Source organism: Salvelinus namaycush, chromosome 22, assembly GCF_016432855.1.
Source record: "Salvelinus namaycush isolate Seneca chromosome 22, SaNama_1.0, whole genome shotgun sequence".
In the NCBI taxonomy this organism is placed as follows: Eukaryota; Metazoa; Chordata; class Actinopteri; order Salmoniformes; family Salmonidae; genus Salvelinus; species Salvelinus namaycush.
In genome coordinates, this window is record NC_052328.1 from 33570290 (window position 1) to 33591289 (window position 21000).

The following is a 21000-nucleotide window of genomic DNA, read 5'->3' on the forward strand; positions in this document are numbered from 1 at the left end:
AACAGGTCAGGAACGTGACATAACCCCCCCCTTAAGGTGCGAACTCCGGGCGCACCAGCATAAAGTCTAGGGGAGGGTCTGGGTGGGCGTCTGTCCACGGTGGCGGCTCTGGCGCTGGTCGTGGTCCCCACCCCACCATAGTCAAACCCCGCTTCCTTGGCCTCCTCCCAATGGCCACCCTCCATATAACCCCCATTAGATTAAGGGGCAGCACCGGAATGAGGGGCAACACCGGAATGAGGGGCAGCACCGGACTGAGGGGCAGCACCGGAATGAGGGGCAACACCGGAATGAGGGGCAACACCGGAATGAGGGGCGGATCCTGGCTGGCTGGCTCTGGCGGATCCTGGCTGGCTGGCTCTGGCGGATCCTGGCTGGACGGCTCTGGCGGATCCTGGCTGGACGGCTCTGGCGGATCCTGGCTGGACGGCTCTGGCGGATCCTGGCTGGACGGCTCTGGCTGGTCCTGGCTGGACGGCTCTGGCTGGTCCTGGCTGGACGGCTCTGGCTGGTCCTGGCTGGACGGCTCTGGCTGGTCCTGGCTGGACGGCTTTGAAGGCTCGGGACAGACGGACAGCGCTGGGCAGGCAGGCAGCTCAGACAGCGCTGGGCAGGCAGCCAGCTCAGACACTGGCTGCGCTGGAGAGGAGGAAGGCTCTGACAGCGCTGGACAGGTGGGAGCAGCTGGAGAGAGAACCCGGAGAGACAGCCTGGTGCGGGGGGCTGCCACCGGAGGACTGGTATGTGGAGGTGGCACCGGGTATACCGGACCGTGAAGGAGGACACGCGCTCTTGAGCACCGAGCCTCCCCAACCCTACCAGGTTGAATGGTCCCCGTAGCCCTGCCAGTGCGGCGAGGTGGAATAGCCCGCACTGGGCTATGCTGGCAAACCGGGGACACCATTCGTAAGGCTGGTGCCATGTATGCCGGCCCGAGGAGACGCACTGGAGGCCAGATGCGTTGGGCCGGCTTCATGACATCCGGCTCGATGCCCAACCTAGCCCTACCAGTGCGGCGAGGTGGAATAGCCCGCACTGGGCTAAGCACGCGTACTGGGGACACCGTGCGCTTTACCGCATAACACGGTGTCTGACCAGTACGACGCCCTCTCACTCCACGGTAAGCACGGGGAGTTGGCTCAGGTATCCTACCCGGCTTTGCCACACTCCGCATGTGCCCCCCCCAAGAAATTTTTGGGTCTGACTCCCGGGCTTCCGTGCTAGCCGCGTACCTTCATACCCCCGGTTCCTCTCTCCGGTTGCCTCCGCTCTCCTCGCTGCCTCCAGCTGTTCCCATGGGAGGCGATCCTTTCCAGCCAGGATCTCCTCCCATGTGTAACAACCCTTGCCGTCCAAGACGTCTTCCCATGTCCATTCCTGTGTCTGTCTCTGCTGCTGTCGCTGCCCGTTTACACTCCGCTTGGTCCTAGATTGGTGGGTGGTTCTGTTACGGTCGTCGTAATCCTCCTCCTCGGACGAGGAGGAGAGGCGAGAAGGATCAGACCAATATGCGGAGTGGTTTGTGTCCATGATTATTTTAATGAACAAATAACTGAACACTTAAACATACAAAACAACAAACGTGACAAAACCGAAACGAACCGACAAACAGTCCCGTGTGGCACGAATACAGACACGAGATACAAACACCCACAGCAACCACGTGAATCACAGGCTGCCTAAGTATGATTCTCAATCAGGGACAACGATTGACAGCTGTCTCTGATTGAGAATCATACCCGGCCGAACACAAACATCCCAACATAGAACAAACACATTGACAACCCACCCCAACTCACGCCCTGACCAACTAAAATAATACAGGAGAAAGGAAAAACAGGTCAGGAACGTGACATGATCTCCCAAAAATATCTAAATATATATTTTTATCTATGCATGGTGCTTTTATTCTTAAAAAATATGACTCGTTTCGACTTTGTCAAAGCTAGATTATTTGGTGGATGTGTCACCTTCCTTTATGGGAACTGGGCCTTGTCTTTAGTGGGAATGGGCTAAATTGAGATATTTCTTACAGAAGAAATATGGAAAGCAAAGGCATAACCATGGTAGCAATTAAGAGGGAGATTATGTGAAAATTATTAGACTAAAGGTGAGGACACAACAGTTCATCTGACTGAATCCAAACATTACACTGTAGATTTTATGTGCATTTTACATTTACTGTAACTTTTGCCGCATTTGTTGATAACGAAATCAGAAATACTCTGGATGCATTCAGTAACATGATAAGAATATTATTTGAAAATGTGAGGTAGGTGCAATATAAGACAAAACAATGATAAGGATTTGAGTGAGAGGTCTAACTGGTGTTTCCATGTGGCCACACACCTGTCCAAAGTGTGCAAAGTCATTTCAAATCAAATCAAACTTTATTTGCCACACGCGCCGAATACAACAAATGTAGACTTTACTGTGAAATACTTACTTACAAGCCCTTAACCAACAGTGCAGTCTGTTGCACATGTGACATGCTGGTAAGAATTTGGTAAACTGATTTAAGTTTGCCTGCATTAAAGTCCCTGGCCACTAGGAGCGCCGCTTCTGGGTGAGCATTTTCTTCTTTGCTTATGGCCTTATAGAGTTGGTTGAGAGCTTCGCTTTGTGGTGGCAAATAGATGGCTATGAATAATACAGATGAGAACTCTCTTGGTGGATAGTGTGGTTGACAGCTTATCATAAGGTACTCTACCTCAGGCGAGCAATACCTCGAGACTTCTTTAATATTAGACATCGCGCACCAGCTGTTATTGACAAAAAGACACACACCCCACCCCTGGTCTTACCAATTTCAATGCACTTTTATGACTCAAAGAAGTCTTCAACTATAAGATGCATTTTTTAGATATCCTAGATGTGCGGTTGAGGAACTAGAGAGAGCACAGTAGTTGTTTTCGTTGGATCACAACCCTGCATTCCCGCCTTTACACAATTACTGTTATTGTTTATGCTATCAAAAAACGGGCCATTATAAATCGCAATCTGGGTCAGGTGAGCGTCATTTGAAAGGTTGTTCTATTGCCAACATGACTAGCTAAATTATTGTAGAAAAGGCCCATGGAGTTGGTGGAATAATCCTTTAATTCATGGCCACTTAGTCAGCTGGGCCAGAGCGCTTTAATTAGGTCAGGTGGCAATGACCGACAGATCTCATCCACATAAATGGAGGAAAACGGCATCGCCTGATCTCGCTGCTTTCTCTTCCTTAACTCCGTCTGCTCGAAGTTCTGTGCGTCCATGAATCCACGTAAGTCCACCGACTCTGTTACCTTTCATCTGAACTATCTGTTGCGATCGAGAGTGGGCCATCAGTTATTGTTTATATTTATTAACGCGGAGCGCGGCTTGGAGCGCAGGCTTCAAACATATTGTGTAATGTGAATTGTAAATGATCGCGGCCATACGGATCCTCATAGGCCAATTATGCAATCGATATGGTTAATATGTAATTAAATTAATTACATGTACACATGAAGACAATTGAAAGGGTGAAATGAGAAACGTCATTGTTTGCTAACTGATCGACTTTGATATCAAACTAAAGGAGATTATAGATTGAATGACCATTCACTGTTTGTATTTATTTCATGATTTATGATAAATAGTTAAGAGCCTAAATGACTCACGATTGATTACTATTAACTTCTTAATGAACTGAATTGTTGAATTCCCTAATTATGTTAATAATGAATGATTGTTATGATTTGATCTTTGTGATTATGAATATGATTGGATACATGTTATTTTGTTTCCTTTGTTATGCAGCACAGACTACTCAGTAAATATACCACTTTATGGTTAAAGGAATTCCTGCCTCAGTCTCATCCATTCTTCTGTCACCTGACACGTGACCATCTGTTCACCTTCACTGTCAGTCATCCTACCTGTCCAGCTACCCACACAGATTCCACTAATCTTTCAATGGTCCTTCGAAACGGATGATGACTGAACCAAAGACAGGTGAAATGGAGGAGGAGAGGGAAGAATTGTCTCCACTGGAAGGAAGAGAGGAGGAGAGGGCAGCTGAGGGAAAGGTCTTGGAACAAAGGAAATATCCAGGAGCTAAGCCTAAAGCAACAAAGGCTTCATCCTCAACCACCAGCAGCACTAGAAGAACCAGGCAAGCACCTGGTTATCTTAAGGATTATGTGGTCGAGATTTCGACATCAAAGGGCAAGCCCACTAGAGCTCAAGGTGGTGATGGATCAACTGTACGTTTCAGCCATCAACCATCTCCTCTGAGCCAAGCACCGGAAACTGCGTTGGAGCAGGAAAGTGGTCTACAGGAAGAACCCATGGAGGTGACTCCCACAGCACAGGTCAACCAGCTTCCTGAGGCAGGCTCCGCTCACTCCTTAACTAAAGGGAAATCGTCGAGGCACTCTAGACAGAGTGGGAGTTCGACTAGTGGATACCCCTTTGGAAGTGGCCATGGCAGCCGCCATTCACTAGCCCTTAGCGATTCACAGACCGCTGTCCTACAAGAGAGGATGAAACTATTAGCTTTGGAGGAAATTGAGCGTCCGATTGAGGAGGAACGACAGGCTGATGAACGATGTCACCTATTGGATGTGCAGGCCCGTAGTGCTCTACAGGAACGGGAATTCATTGCCAAGGACCTGGCACAACAGCGACGGCACCGTCAAGCCAGAAGGGAATTGGAGGAGGCACGGATGGTCTCATCCTTCCTGGAGAGGAACGAACAGGGAGTTGACCTGACCACCCCTCCACATGGACCTGACCTGTCTGCCTTTCTTTCCCAATCTGCCCCTCTGGTACAGCATGGCACACAGTCCCCGGAGGCTCCGGGGTCAACAGCCAACACGGAGCACGGGGGACAGGCCGCTCCACCAACTATGCCAGTGACACAAGTTAGCATTCCTCCATGTGGACAAAGCATCACTCCTTCGCCTTTCCGCCAATTACCAACCACGGCAAATCGTTCCTCTCGTCCAGGGCCAGGCCAGTCCTCAAACATCAGGTGGAAGGGCTCTCACCCAATTCCGTCTGCCACCAATGGAGGGTCTGGGACAGTAGGGGACCGGCCCAATGAGGCCACAGTGGGCTCATCAGAAGTCCCGGGTTTATCCTTCACGCAACCAGAAGAGGGAGCCAATATTATGAAACTTCTAGTAGCCTCAGCCTATGGAATTCCCAGACCCAAACTGCCATACTTTGAGAGCGGAAAGGAGAGTGAATTTGTCCTTTTGGAAATGGCATTGGAGAGCCTACTGGGTATTCACAGTCATCTGTCAGAACGCTACAAATACCAAGTACTAATGGATCATTTGCGGTTTCCTAGTGCATACAGGCTGGCCCAATCTTTTATGCACTCCGCAACACCATACACTGCCGCTCTCCAGGCCCTGAAGGCGAGATATGGTGAGCCACGCCAGCTAGTCCAGAATGAACTAAACAACATCCTGAACACGTCTCCAATTAAAATGGGAGACCATGCTGCCTTCCAAGAGTTCTCCCTGGCTGTCCAATCCCTGACCTCAATGCTCCAATCTGTTGAAGGAGAAGATGGGAACGAGCTGAAATGTGGCTCCCACGTGGACAGGCTTCTTAGCAAGCTTCCAGTGTACCTCAGAGACAGTTTCATTGAACATTGTTTGAACAAGGGCATCCTGAAAGAGGGCTCGAGAAGCACCTATGCTCTCAGAGACCTGGCCGCATGGTTGGAGGTGAAGGCAAAGGCGAAGAGTATCGCTCACCAGGCCACAATCTCAGCCATAGCCACCGGGGGAAGGAAGGAGTTTGAACGCCAGGGGGGACAGAAAAGACCAAATCCCACTACCATGTACTTAAATAGTGAAGCCGGGGAGGAACCCGGGAAGAAGACCCCTCTCAAGAGCAAGAACATCAAATTCCAGCCTTACTGCCCATATTGCAATAGTAAGGGACACTTCCTTGGCTCATGCCCCAGGGTAAAAAAGCTCACTCAAACTCAATTGAAGGCCTGGATCACTTCAGGCGAGCGATGCTACAAGTGTGCCCGTAGCCATAAGGCGGAGACCTGCACATTGAGGAAACCCTGCAATCGCTGTAAGGAAATCCATCTCACAGTGTTGCATGATGTAATTCCCCAAGCACAGAAGGAGCAGAATATGCTCATGGTAGGAGCTGCAAAGGAGCTGTACCTCGAACAGCAGAACCGGTCTCCAAGGGTCATGTTGAAGGTGGTCAAGGTCACTCTGCAAAGTGAAGGGAGAAGCATTGATACATTCGCTGTTCTAGATGATGGGTCAGAAAGAACGATCATTCTCACGGCGGCCACCCGTCAGCTAAACCTGGAGGGGACTCCCGAGACCCTTAACCTCAGAACGGTGCGACATGATGTTATCCAAATGAAAGGCTCTGCTGTGACCTTTAGCATTTCACCTTCAGGAAACCGGGACGTGGCCTATAACATCACCAATGCCTTCACGGCAGATGGCTTGAATCTTGCGGAGCACTCCTGCCCGGTAAGTGTTCTACAGAAACAATATCCTCATCTACGAGGATTGCCTCTTCCTAACCTGGCCAGAGTAACGCCACTTATCCTGATTGGGTCAGACCACCCACATCTCGTCACCCCGACTGAGCCTATACGAGCTGGACCAGAAGGAGGGCCCATTGCTGTCCATACAGCCTTGGGTTGGGCTGTGCAAGGTCCAGTCCATCTACTTCTCTCCACCCAAGCTGTACAGTCACAGCAAGTCCTCTTCACCAGAAGCAATCCAGCTCCATCCCCCTGTGCGGCCACTGACCTCCTTCGGAATGTAGAGATGCTCTGGAAGATGGACACCTTCTCCAACCGGAAGCTACAAGAGGTCACCCGCTCAAAACATGACTCCTATGCATTAGACCTCCTGGAGAAGCGCACCACCACCACTGAACTGGATGGCGTTCAGAGGTACGCAACCCCACTGCTACGGGTGCCCAACCATCCTCTTCTGGCAACCACAACACGGGCTGTACTCCCACTACTGCGTGGAACGGAGCGACGCCTGGTGAAGAATCCTGAGCTTGCTGAAGTTCATAACCGGGAGATTCATAACCTTGTGAAGGCAGGCTATGTCACAAAAGTGACCGCTCATGAAGAGGGAAACCCACTCAGCGAATCCTGGTATCTCCCTCACCATGTTATCCAGCAACACGGTGGGAAGTACAGACTTGTCTTCAACTGTTCATTCCAAGCTGCTGGTCAAAGCCTGAATGACTGTCTACTCCCGGGACCAACCTTAGGTCCTTCCTTGCTCGGTGTCCTTCTCCGGTTCCGGCAGCACTCTACAGCCATCAGTGGAGACATCAAAGCCATGTTTCATCAGATTCGTCTACTGCCTTCCGACACCACACTGCTCCGGTTCATATGGCGAGATATGGAACGAGACGCAGAGCCCACCATCTATGAATGGCAAGTACTCCCATTTGGCACCACCTGCAGTCCTTGCTGTGCCATATACGCTCTGCAGAGACACGCACGGGAGCACCCAGACAGTGACCCAGAAGTATGGGATTCAGTGGAAAATGCCTTCTATGTGGATAACTGCTTACAGAGCATCCCATCCACGGCTGTAGCGAAAGCACTCCTCGATAAAGTACAGAATCTCCTGTCCAAAGGGGGATTTGAGGTCCGACAGTGGGCGAGTAACAGAGCGGAGGTTATCCAGCACCTCCCGCCACAAGCTAGGTCCAGTAGCAGTGAACTCTGGCTATCGCAGTCTGGTGCTAACTCACAAGAGCCCACTCTAGGACTGAGATGGAGATGCATACCGGATACCCTTGGGTACAAGCACCGCTCAGCCCTGAGTACCGAAACCCCCACTCTGCGCACCATCTATCGGACACTGGCCAGTCAATACGATCCCCTTGGGTATATCCTGCCATACACAACCCGGGCCAAAGTCTTAGTCCAGGACCTGTGGCAGACCAAGAGGGACTGGGATGAACCGATCCACCCGGCTGACCTAGTGGAACGATGGATCTGTTGGGAAACAGAGTTATCGGAGCTCTCTGAAGTCCAAATGCCAAGATGTTATGTACCACCCTGTGCTGACCAACTGGGATCATGCCTGGAATTGCATGTGTTCTGTGACGCTTCGGAGCGAGCTTATGGGGCGGTTTTCTATCTAAGAGTGGAGGATAAGGCAGGACACACCCATGTCTCCTTTGTCATGGCCAGGTCCAGGGTCGCACCCAAGAAGCAGTTGTCAATGCCTAGGCTGGAACTCAGTGCTGCCCTTTCCGGAGGCCAGTTGGCCTCTACCTTGCGAGCCGAGCTCACCTTGCCAATCCAGAGGGTCATCTACTGGAGTGATTCGACCACTGTATTGACCTGGCTCACATCGGAGTCCTGCAGGTATAAGGTGTTTGTCGGAACTCGCATTGCGGAAATCCAAGACCTGACAGAAGTCCAGGACTGGAGGTATGTTGATAGTATAAACAATCCTGCTGATGATGTTACTCGCGGTAGAACCCTTAAGGAACTGGCTCAACCCCATCGCTGGAGCTTGGGACCACCATTCTTGTCCCAACCAGAGAACGAGTGGCCGAAAGCCTCCAGGCGTGCGGCTCCTCAACAACCAATTGAAACTCATGAGTTAAGGAAGTCCGCCCAATGTTACAGCATCTCTACGGAACCAACAGCTCTCCCTGACCTAGCACAATCCCAAACACCGCCAGATCTGATCGCCGCCACAAACCAGACCTCAGATGGGGTGGCTTCTATAGCCACCTCCCTTGCGGCAGAGACACTACTCCTCCAGCATGCACAAGCAGTTAGCTTCCCTGAGGAGCTAAAAGCTCTGAAAGCCGGTAGGGAAGTTGCTAAGGAGAGCCGTCTTCTCTCTCTCGCCCCAGAATATGATCAAATCCTTGGAGTGATCAGAGTCGGAGGGAGGCTGCGCCGAGCAGAAGTTTTGGACCCCGACGCTATCCACCCAATTATCCTTGACTCCAGACACCCTCTTACCAGGCTCCTCATCAAGAGTTATGATGAAAAGCTTCTCCACCCAGGGCCAGAGAGGGTCTATGGGGAGATGAGGCGGAAGTACTGGATACTTGGAGGACGAGGAGCCATTCATAAGCACCAATACGCCTGCGTAGAATGTCAGGGATGGCGAGCCGGAGCCACTGTGCCCAAAATGGCAGATTTACCCACTGCTCGCTTGCGCCTTCTCAAACCACCCTTCTGGTCAACAGGAGTAGATTGCTTTGGCCCCTTGACGATCAAGCTAGGTCGTCGAGTGGAAAAGCGCTGGGGCATTCTATTCAAGTGTTTGACGACTAGGTGTGTCCACCTGGACCTACTGGAGAGTTTGGATACTGAAGCCTTCCTCATGGCCCTACGGCGGTTTATCTCCCGACGGGGGAAACCCTACGAGATCCTGGCTGACAGAGGCACAAACTTCAAGGCAGGAGAAGCCAGGTTGGAGGAAGCCTTCCAAGCCATGGAACCCAGCCTCCAGGATCAGCTGATGGACCAACAAATCTTATTCAAATTTAACCCTCCAGGAGCTCCTCATTTTGGAGGAACATGGGAGCGAGAGATCAAATCTGTAAAGACGGCCTTACGAGTCGTCCTGGGGGACCAAACTGTCACTGAAACTGTCTTGCGGACCGTCCTGATAGAGGTGGAAGGGATATTGAACTCCAAACCCTTGGGATATCTCTCTGCAGATATCGCTGACCCCGATCCGGTTACACCGAATATGCTCTTGATGGGACGCCGAGATGCGTCACTTCCTCAAGCCATGTATGCTGATACCAACCTCGTTGGCAGACGCCGGTGGCGACACAGCCAGATCTTGGCTGACCATTTCTGGGCCCGATTCATTCGGGATTACCTACCAAGCCTACAGCACAGAGGGAAATGACGGAGAGAAATGGCCAGCCTGGAAACTGGCCAAGTAGTAATGGTGGTGGACCCTCAGCTGCCTAGAGCCTCCTGGCCGGTGGGACGTATCACTAAGACCATGCCTGGGACCGATGGTCGCGTTAGATCAGTGGAGATCCAGGTAAAGAACCGGACATATATTAGGCCAGTTGCTCGACTAATTCCTCTCCCTGAGATGATGGAGGACGGGAGCAATGAGCCTTTTTGAGGAGTGTGGAATTTAACAAATTTCCAGGGTGGCTGTAGAAAAGGCCCATGGAGTTGGTGGAATAATCCTTTAATTCATGGCCACTTACTCAGCTGGGCCAGAGCGCTTTAATTAGGTCAGGTGGCAATGACCGACAGATCTCATCCACATAAATGGAGGAAAACGGCATCGCCTGATCTCGCTGCTTTCTCTTCCTTAACTCCGTCTGCTCGAAGTTCTGTGCGTCCATGAATCCACGTAAGTCCACCGACTCTGTTACCTTTCATCTGAACTATCTGTTGCGATCGAGAGTGGGCCATCAGTTATTGTTTATATTTATTAACGCGGAGCGCGGCTTGGAGCGCAGGCTTCAAACATATTGTGTAATGTGAATTGTAAATGATCGCGGCCATACGGATCCTCATAGGCCAATTATGCAATCGATATGGTTAATATGTAATTAAATTAATTACATGTACACATGAAGACAATTGAAAGAGTGAAATGAGAAACGTCATTGTTTGCTAACTGATCGACTTTGATATCAAACTAAAGGAGATTATAGATTGAATGACCATTCACTGTTTGTATTTATTTCATGATTTATGATAAATAGTTAAGAGCCTAAATGACTCACGATTGATTACTATTAACTTCTTAATGAACTGGATTGTTGAATTCCCTAATTATGTTAATAATGAATGATTGTTATGATTTGATCTTTGTGATTATGAATATGATTGGATACATGTTATTTTGTTTCCTTTGTTATGCAGCAGACTACTCAGTAAATATACCACTTTATGGTTAAAGGAATTCCTGCCTCAGTCTCATCCATTCTTCTGTCACCTGACACGTGACCACCTGTTCACCTTCACTGTCAGTCATCCTACCTGTCCAGCTACCCACACAGATTCCACTAATCTTTCATTATAAAATACAATCTTACAGTGTTAGGCTTTCACAATGCAATTCAGATACATTTTGGTGCGCATAGAAAGGAGTCATGATGAGTGCATTCAGATTTGTGGTCTGCTTCAAGTTCTCTTCACAATTCAGCCAACATAGGCTTATTCTGTTCAGGATAACCCAGGGTATAACGCCATGACATATTGTAACTGTACAACAAACATAGTGATCATAAATGTTGTACACTGTATATGACATGAGTTTTATGATATGGAATGTGAAGTGCACATTTGGATTTATGGGTGTTTGCCTTGCTTGTATGACATCACAGCGGTATTTATTATAATCCTCAACATCTCATCTTTCAAAATACATTGAGTCCCTGTAATTTACAGCATTTCGCTCACTCAGACAACAACAAAAACAGCAAAAGTTGCCAAATTAGCGGGAGGGATAGGGGAAGCTTCTTGTTGGGCGTGATGCTCAAGTTCAGAACCAAGAAAAGACCCAGAGCTCTGACAGCATGTATAGCATGTTACTATACAGCCACAGCGTTCTAATTTAGGAGCTTATCGGTGTCCAAATCTGCCATTTTCAACCCGTATACAGGTTTGAGTGTAAAGGGCTACCAACAATTGTGAAGTACAAAACTATATAAATAGGCATATCATATATGGTAGCAGTTCTGGGGGCATCCTTGTGTTTTTAGAGTGTGCTTAGGGGAGTACTGAGATTTCATTAGAAATTGCATAAGGGGCTCGTTTCCATATACCATGGAATCCAGGCACTTGTCATCTCCCGTCTGGACTACTGCAACTCGCTGTTGGCTGGGCTCCTCGCTTGTGCCATCAAACCCCCTTATCCAGAACGCCGCTGCCCGCCTGGTGTTCAACCTTCCCAAGTTCTCCCATGTCACCCCCCTTCTCCACACACTGCACTGGCTTCCAGTAAAAGTTTACATCCACTACAAGACCATCTGTCGGAAAGATATCAGTTTGTCTCTGTGAATGGTTTGTCCTCTGACAAATCAACTGTAAATTTCGATGTTCCTCAAGGTTCCGTTTTAGGACCACTATTGTTTTCACTATATATTTTACCTCTTGGGGATGTCATTTGAAAACATAATGTTAACTTTAACTGCTATACGGATGACACACAGCTGTACATTTCAATGAAACCTGGTGAAGCCCCAAAATTGCCCTCGCTAGAAGCCTGTGTTTCAGACATAAGGAAGTGGATGGCTGTAAACGTTCTACTTTTAAACTCGGACAAAACAGAGATGCTTGTTCTAGGTCCCAAGAAACAAAGAGATCTTCTGTTAAATCTGACAATTAATCTTGATGGTTGTAAAGTCGTCTCAAATAAAACTGTGAAGGACCTCGGCGTGACTCTGGACCCTGATCTATCTTTTGACAAACATATCAAGACTGTTTCAAGGACAGCTTTTTTCCATCTACGTAACATTGCAAAAATCAGAAACTTTCTGTCCAAAAATTATGCAGAAAAATGTATCCATGCTTTTGTTACTTCTAGGTTAGACTACTTGTCACGGTCGTCTTGAGGTGAATGAATGGACCAAGGCGCAGCGTGATATGAATACATCTTCTTTTATTTTACGACGAAGATGAACACGAAACGAAACACTTATACAAACTATACAAAACAACAAACAACCGTGAAGCTACAAACGAAAGTGCACACACAAGCTACTTACGTTCAACATAGACAATCTCCCACAATCACCTAAAGCCTATGGCTGCCTTAAATATGGCTCCCAATCAGAGACAATTAATGACATCTGTCTCTGATTGAGAACCAAACCAGGCAACCATAGACTTTCCTAGAACTCTCTCCTGAACACAACCCCATACACTATTCAACACCCCCTAAACAATACACACACCCTAAACTAGACAAAACACACAAACTTCCCATGTCACACCCTGACCTAACTAAAATAATAAAGAAAACAAAGAATACTAAGGCCAGGGCGTGACACTACTGCAATGCTCTACAATGCTACCCGGATAAAGCACCAAATAAACTTCAGTTAGTGCTAAATACGGCTGCTAGAATCCTGACTAGAACCAAAAAATGTGATCATATTACTCCAGTGCTAGCCTCCCTACACTGGCTTCCTGTTAAGGCAAGGGCTGATTTCAAGGTTTTATTGCTAACCTACAAAGCATTACATGGGCTTGCTCCTACCTATCTTTCCGATTTGGTCCTGCCGTACATACCTACACGTACGCTACGGTCACAAGACGCAGGCCTCCTAATTGTCCCTAGAATTTCTAAGCAAACAGCTGGAGGCAGGGCTTTCTCCTATAGAGCTCCATTTTTATGGAATGGTCTGCCTACCCATGTGAGAGACGCAGACTCGGTCTCAACCTTTAAGTCTTTACTGAAGACTCATCTCTTCAGTAGGTCATATGATTGAGTGTAGTCTGGCCCAGGAGTGTGAAGGTGAACGGAAAGGCTCTGGAGCAACGAACCGCCCTTGCTGTCTCTGCCTGGCCGGTTCCCCTCCACTGGGATTCTCTGCCTCTAACCCTATTACAGGGGCTGAGTCACTGGCTTACTGGTGCTCTTCCATGCTGTCCCTAGGAGAGGTGTGTCACTTGAGTGGGTTGAGTCACTGACGTGATCTTCTTGTCTGGGTTGGCGCCCCCCCTTGGGTTGTGCCGTGGCGGAGATCTTTGTGGGCTATACTCGGCCTTGTCTCAGGATGGTAAGTTGGTGGTTGAAGATATCCCTCTAGTGGTGTGGGGGCTGTGCTTTGGAAAAGTGGGTGGGGTTATATCCTGCCTCTTTGGCCCTGTCCGAGGGTATCATCGGATGGGGCCACAGTGTCTCCTGACCCCTCCTGTCTCAGCCTCCAGTATTTATGCTGCAGTAGTTTATGTGTCGGGGGGCTAGGGTCAGTCTGTTATATCTGGAGTACTTCTGTCTTTTCCGGTGTCCTGTGTGAATTTAAGTATGCTCTCTCTAATTCTCTCTTTCTCTCTTTCTGTCTTTCTCTCTCTCGGAGGACCTGAGCCCTAGGACCATGCCTCAGGAATACCTGGCATGATGACTCCTTGCTGTCCCCAGTCCACCTGGCCGTGCTGCTGCTCCAGTTTCAACTGTTCTGCCTGCGGCTATGGAACCCTGACCTGTTCACCGGACGTGCTACCTGTCCCAGACCTGCTGTTTTCAACTCTCTAGAGACAGCAGGAGCGGTAGAGATACTCTTAATGATCGGCTATGAAAAGCCAACTGACATTTACTCCTGAGGTGCTACTGGTCATTTATGAACATTTTAACATCTTGGCCATGTTCTGTTATAATCTCCACCCAGCACAGCCAGAAGAGGACTGGCCACCCCTCATAGCCTGGTTCCTCTCTAGGTTTCTTCCTAGGTTTTGGCCTTTCTAGGGAGTTTTTCCTAGCCACCGTGCTTCTACACCTGCATTGCTTGCTGTTTGGGGTTTTAGGCTGGGTTTCTGTACAGCACTTTGAGATATCAGCTGATGTAAGAAGGGCTATATAAATAAATTTGATTTGATTTGATGGTACTTGCCTACGGAGCAGCAAGTGGGACTGCCCCTCCCTACCTTCAGGCTATGCTCAAACCCTACACCCTAACCCAAGTATTTTGTTTTGCCACCGCTGATCTCCAGGCCCTCCAGCCCTATGGGAGGGCAGCTCAGCCCAGTCAGAGCTTTTCTCTGTCCTGGCTCCCCAATGGTGAAACCTGCTTCCCCCTGAAGCTAGGAGAGCAGAGTCCTTGCCCATATTCCCAAAAAATGTAAAACCCTACCTCTTCAAAGAGTATTTTAAATAATCCCACAGCAGGCAGGCCCCCTTGCCCCCCCCCCCCCCCCCCCAAAAAAAGCACTCACTTGACTTTTCCTCCCCCCTTACTTGCACTGTCTTTGCTGATGGCTACTTTATTGAAGAAACATTTACTTACTATGGCTGAGATACAGTGCCTTTAGAAAGTATTCACACCCCTTTACTTTCCCACATTTTGTTGTGTTATAACCTGAATTTAAAATTGATTAAATTGAGATGTGTCACTGATCTACACATAATACCCCATAATGTCAAAGTGGAATTTTGTTTGTGAAACATTTTTTTAATTAATAAAACATGTAAAGCTGAAATGTATTGAGTCAAAAAGTTTTCAACCCCTTTGTTATGGCAAGCCTAAATAAGTTGTCACGGTCGTTTGTAGAATTAACGGACCAAGGCGCAGTGTGCGTAGAGTTCCACATGTTTAATAAAGAAGTGAAACTTTAGCCAAAGACAAAACAATAAACAATAAACTAACAAACAGCGAACCGTGACTACAACACTAACTCAAAACAAAACAATATCCCATAACCCACAGGTGGAAAAAATGCTACTTAAGTATGATCCCCAATTAGAGACACCGATAGCCAGCTGCCTCTAATTGGGAATCATACCAAAACCCCAACATAGAAAAAACAACCTAGAACCCCACATAGGAAATATAAACTAGACTAACCCCCCAGTCACGCCCTGACCTACTCCACCATAGAAAATAAAGGCTCTCTATGGTCAGGACGTGACATAAGTAAAGGAGTAAAAAATGTACTGAAAAAATCACATAATAAAGGCAGGCAGTGAATTTCAAGCACACATTCAAGCACAAAGACAAGGGAGGTTTTTCAATGCCTGGCAAAGAAAGGCACCGATTGGTAGAAGTGTAAAAAAAAAATAAAAGACGCTGAATATATCCCTTTCAGCATGGTGAAGTTATTAATTAAGTTTTGGAAGGTGTATTAATAAAGCCAGTGACTACAAAGATACAGGCGTCCTTCCTAACTCAGTTGCCGGAGAGGAAGGAAACTGCTCAGGGATTTTAAATGGTGATTTTAAAACATTTACAGAGTTGAATGGCTGCTTTATGATAAAACTGAGGATGGATAAACAACATTGTAATTACTCCAAAATACAAACCTAAATTACAAAGTGAAAACAAGGAAGCTTGTACGGAATACAAATATTCCAAAATAAATAAACTTTTTTTCCTGAATATTTACGGCAAATCCAACACATCACATCACTGAGTACCACTTCTGATATCTTCAATATGTGGTGGCTGCATCATGTTATGGGTATGCTTGTCATCGGTAACAACTAGGGAGTTTTTCTGAATAAAAAATAAACATAAGAGCGTCTGCTAAAGAACTAAAATGTAAATGTAAATGTAAATGTAATGGAACAAATTATTTAGGAGATTTAGAATTTTTTGTACAATTTTGGCAGTTGAGGTTGAATAGCTCTTTAAGGTTCAACAAATATGTAAAGTATACACCAACCAATGGACTACCAATTCCCAAGAAAGCCAAGTAGGCCAGTAGTGACATTGCAAGTACAGAGAATATTTGAATGCTGTCATTGACATTTTGCTCTTGTCGTTGGTTACAACTTTAGTCTTATTGTTGCTCTGTTACTTTGTGGAACTGAGTGTTCCAAGGCCATGCACAGATAACATGTAGGATCAGATGATTGGTATACAGTGGATTCAGAAAGTATTCAGACCCCTTGATTTTTTCCCACATTTTGTTACGTTACAGCCTTATTCTAAAATGTATGTTTTTTTATCATGTCCACATCAATCTACACACAATACCCCATAATGACAAAGCGAAAACAGGTTTTTAGAAATGTTTGCAAATTTATTGAAAATAAAAAAACAGAAATACCTTATTTACATAAGTATTCAGACCCTTTTCTATGAGACTCGTAAGTGAGCTCAGGTGCATCCTGTTTCCACTGATCATCCTTGAGATGTTTCTACAACTTGATTGGAGTCCGCCTATGGCAAAGTCAATTGATTGGACATGATTTGGAAAGGCACACACCTGGCTATATAACGTCCCACAGTTGATGAAAACCTGCTCCAGAGTGCTCAGGACCTCAGACTGGAGCGAAGGTTCACCTTCCAACAGGACAACAACCCTAAGCACACAGCCAAGACAATGCAGGAGTGGCTTCGGGACAAGTCTCTGAATGTGGCCTGAGTGGCCCAGTCAAAGCCCGGACTTGAACCCGATTGAACATCTCTGGAGAGACCTGAAAATAGCTGTGCAGCGTTGCTCCCCATCCAACCTGACAAAGCTTGAGAGGATCTGCAGAGAATAATTGGAAAAACTCCCCAAATACAGGTGTGAAAAAGTCAAGGGGTCTGAGTACTTTCCAAATGCACTGAACAAAAATATAAATGCAATATGCAACCATTTCAAAGATTTTACTGAGTTACAGTTCACATAAGGAAATCAGTAAATTGAAATGAATTCATTAGGCCCTAATCTATGGATTTCACATGACTGGGCAGGGTGGCAGCCAGGCCCACCCACTGGGGAGCCAGGCCCAGCCAATCAGAATTCGTTTTTAGTTTGTTTTCCCCCACAAAATGGCTTTATTACAGACAGAAATACGCCTCATCTAGGCCACTTGTGCGTGGTACAACGATGATACATGTTCATTATTGGTGCAACAGGCTGAAAGTTGTAGACTATGGCGTTGTTTCACGTACACAGATCAATGGAGAATCTTCATTGAAAGTGAGACACCTATGCCTGTCCTTTTCAAGAGGAATGGTAATTTCGAGGATATAAAGCATGAAAATGAATTTATAAAATAACTCAGTGTTGTGGACACTAAAGATAAACACTAAAATATATATGGTGGGAGGGTGAGGGATAATTCCCCTTAGTCAACAAGTAGAAAAGGAGAGTTTCACATGCGAGCATGTGTTTCTGGGAGCAGAAGTGGAGGGTGTACACAGTTTATGTGCATAATGGCTTAATTCCAGGGTGGGCGGGGTGCTTGTAGTCAGGAGGAGGGGTCGGTCACTCCCCCTTGATGCTGCGTATGCAAATCACTTGGTTTTCCGGAGTTCCTTGAACTGTTCAGTCGCAGAATGATGGGGACCGCCAGGCACAAAAGGCACTATAAAAACGTGGAAAATAATAGGATACCTCACTCGTGAGTGTATTCAGCGTAATGCGCGGAAGAGGCAAGCGACGATACCGTTAATCGTGGGTGTTGATGTAAGTATTGTTAAGCTGTCTAATTTAGTTAGGTCATAGTTGCACAGTATACATTGTGACTTGCAGAACTACTTCGCATATACAACTCGTAACTGCATTTTTTTGGTACCTATTTTCTTGTGTAAGCCAGCTTTTGATGTGTTATAGCCTATTCCTCATCATCCTTATTTAATATGGAAAGGTCCATGGTTATTTTAATGTAGCGCGGATGATTTTATGGACCCTGTTGAATGAATATAAAACATTTAGGAACATGTAAACCTGCAAACCGACTTGACGTTGTGTTTGTTTGAAGGGTTTCTTAGATGGCAATATGTTCTGAATTTAGGCTACTTTTGTTTTTTTTGCTCAATTGTTTTCGATAAGTAATACATTTTCCAATATAGCTTTTTGAACATGTATTCAATATTTAAATTGGCTGCTTTTCATAGGAAGAAAATCCAGCCTCCTTTGTTGTAGTTTATGACGCGGCTGTATGTCCCTTCCCTTGAAAGAGGCTGTGTGAATCACATAGCCCGAGGTGAGAAGGGATTCCAGAGGGATGGTGCTGAACTATTATCTGATGGAGCCCTCTGATGGAGCCCAAAGACGTTAAGAAAAACAATTATACTAAGAAAAGCTATTTACAGTAGGTCTTGTGATTTGCTTGTCTCTGAGATAAGCAACATTACTTGCATCTACAGAATATTCATATTACTAATTGACAAATATTATTGAAATCCCCATAACAATAGTATAACTGTCCCACCTCCATGTTTCCGGCATGCCAGAATCCATGGGAGTGGGATTGTTTTTAGTGCCAGTGGAGAGAAATGTTGTGCTACCAAAAAGAGTTAAACTGGTTTGATCTGGTCAGTCAGGAAGCCATCCCCCATAGGTTGAGTGGCTTGAAAAGTGGCAGTGTGGTGCCAGCAAACTGCATGGTGACTACTGAGTCACATGGAGAAACCACCAGCAAACAAAGGGGCCCCCTTGGATGGTAATAGTCCACTGTTTACTGGACTCTTCACACTCTCTCTTCTCTCTCTTTCTCTATCTACACTCACATTACATTTAGCAGACACTCTTACCCAGAGCAACTTACAGTTGCATTCATCTTAAGGTAGCTAGGCAAGACAACCACATATCAAAGTCATAGTAAGGACATTTATATGTAAAAAGCCCAATGCACTTACATGTGAAGTTCATAGGAGTGTCAATATTTTTGAGAAATTAAAGCATATCTACATTTTTTCAACCATTTTCCATAGTAGAACAATTTGAATAAGCAAAGGCTTTTGGTCTTGTTTGGTGGTGGAGCTCATTAGAATAATAGACAGTGTGTAGAATAATTATCCACTTCACTTACTGTAGTTCTATAACCAACATATATTTTTTCTAATTCAAGGTGTCATATCATAGCTGACACCCCATTATTTCTGCAGACTTCTTTGAATCTTAAAATGTGGTCACATAAAGAACCACGGTAGTTTTTACCGTCATTCTGTTACCAAACTGAACCTCTGCACTGTTCTTTGTCTTCATTTGTTTTTGTCAAATTTTCAGTGGAAATTGTTCGAAGTAGTAATGGTTTGTTTAACTTTGAAATCAATGGTTTTTGTTTGGCATACATTATAAAGTGAATAAGTGGAGTCTCGGCGTCATTCTGTTACCGTGGAATTACCCAGAAGTAAAACATACTCAATAAATTCACCAGTCAGCCGCTAGTAAGATAAGACACGTGTTTCAGTGTCAAAAATGTTTGACCATTATAAATCCTATTTTCCCGCTATCAATAACTTTAACCCCCAAAACCCTAGACCTAACCCTTAAGCTTCAAATAGCATTTGAACAAATTCTGGACGATTTGAACAAGTGATTGTTTTCCTACCTTTTCAGGAAATTCAGGTAAAGTGTTAGGACATATGGGGTCCTGATAATGTAGGAAAACAAGTACACACACACACACACACACACACACACACACACACACACACACAATGAATGGATCCCACCCCCCCTATCTCTCCCCCTCTCTCTTCTCTCTCTTTAAGGATGTAAATGCTATGCAAATGTTGGAATTGGAATTTAAAGAGCACATAAGGATTAACAGATTGACCACTCAGGTGGTCATAATGAGACATTCAACATGTCCTCCTGCAGTTATCTAGCCAGCTATCTGACCACATCCCCGGGATGGTCTTGAACTTGACCTGATTAGTTTGGTCCCCATTTGTAACTTATATGACTCCTACTTCTCATCATCCTTATCAATGTGAATGTAAACATGACCATACAATTCTCACCACATATGGGTGTTGTTTGGGATGTTCCTAAGTGGCAGGGCCAGAGTGGCTGGTCTAGTGGGTCCATGTTTGACCCACCCTCGTAGTCTGAACAGCGTGCTACAGCTAGGGAGGAGGGAAACGTGACATGGACACGTTTTTTTTCTTCTTCAAATAACGGGGAGTTGTGTTGTTTTCAGCTACAATGTGTTGGAGCATATGATAGTCCCTCTCTCAGTGTCACACCAGAGCGCAGCACTGGAGAAAGGAGAATCCTGGCCTTTGTTTGGTTTTGTACGCTCCGTCTCCGTGCAAGGTTCCGCATCAACAACACGTCTTTTCTTCGCCTTACTGTGATCTCTAGTGGTCCATTGGGGTAGCCTTTTGTTTGGACAGTTTTTGTTCATATGTCCGCTAAAGATGCCGATGAAGCTGTTGCTAGAAAATGAAGATGTTGATGGTCAATTGAATTAGAGACCGAGACCTTGAAGTGATTCATTCCAAATGCCTTGGCCTTGTTTTGAGGCTGTATGTGATATAGTTCATGTTCATGTTTGTGGTCGAAATGGGTCATATCATTCCTATACAAAATTGTTTATCAAACATGTATCCATTTTTTTTTATTGTGACCTTACATCTGGCAGCAGATTTTCACCATAGAAACACCAACTGTAT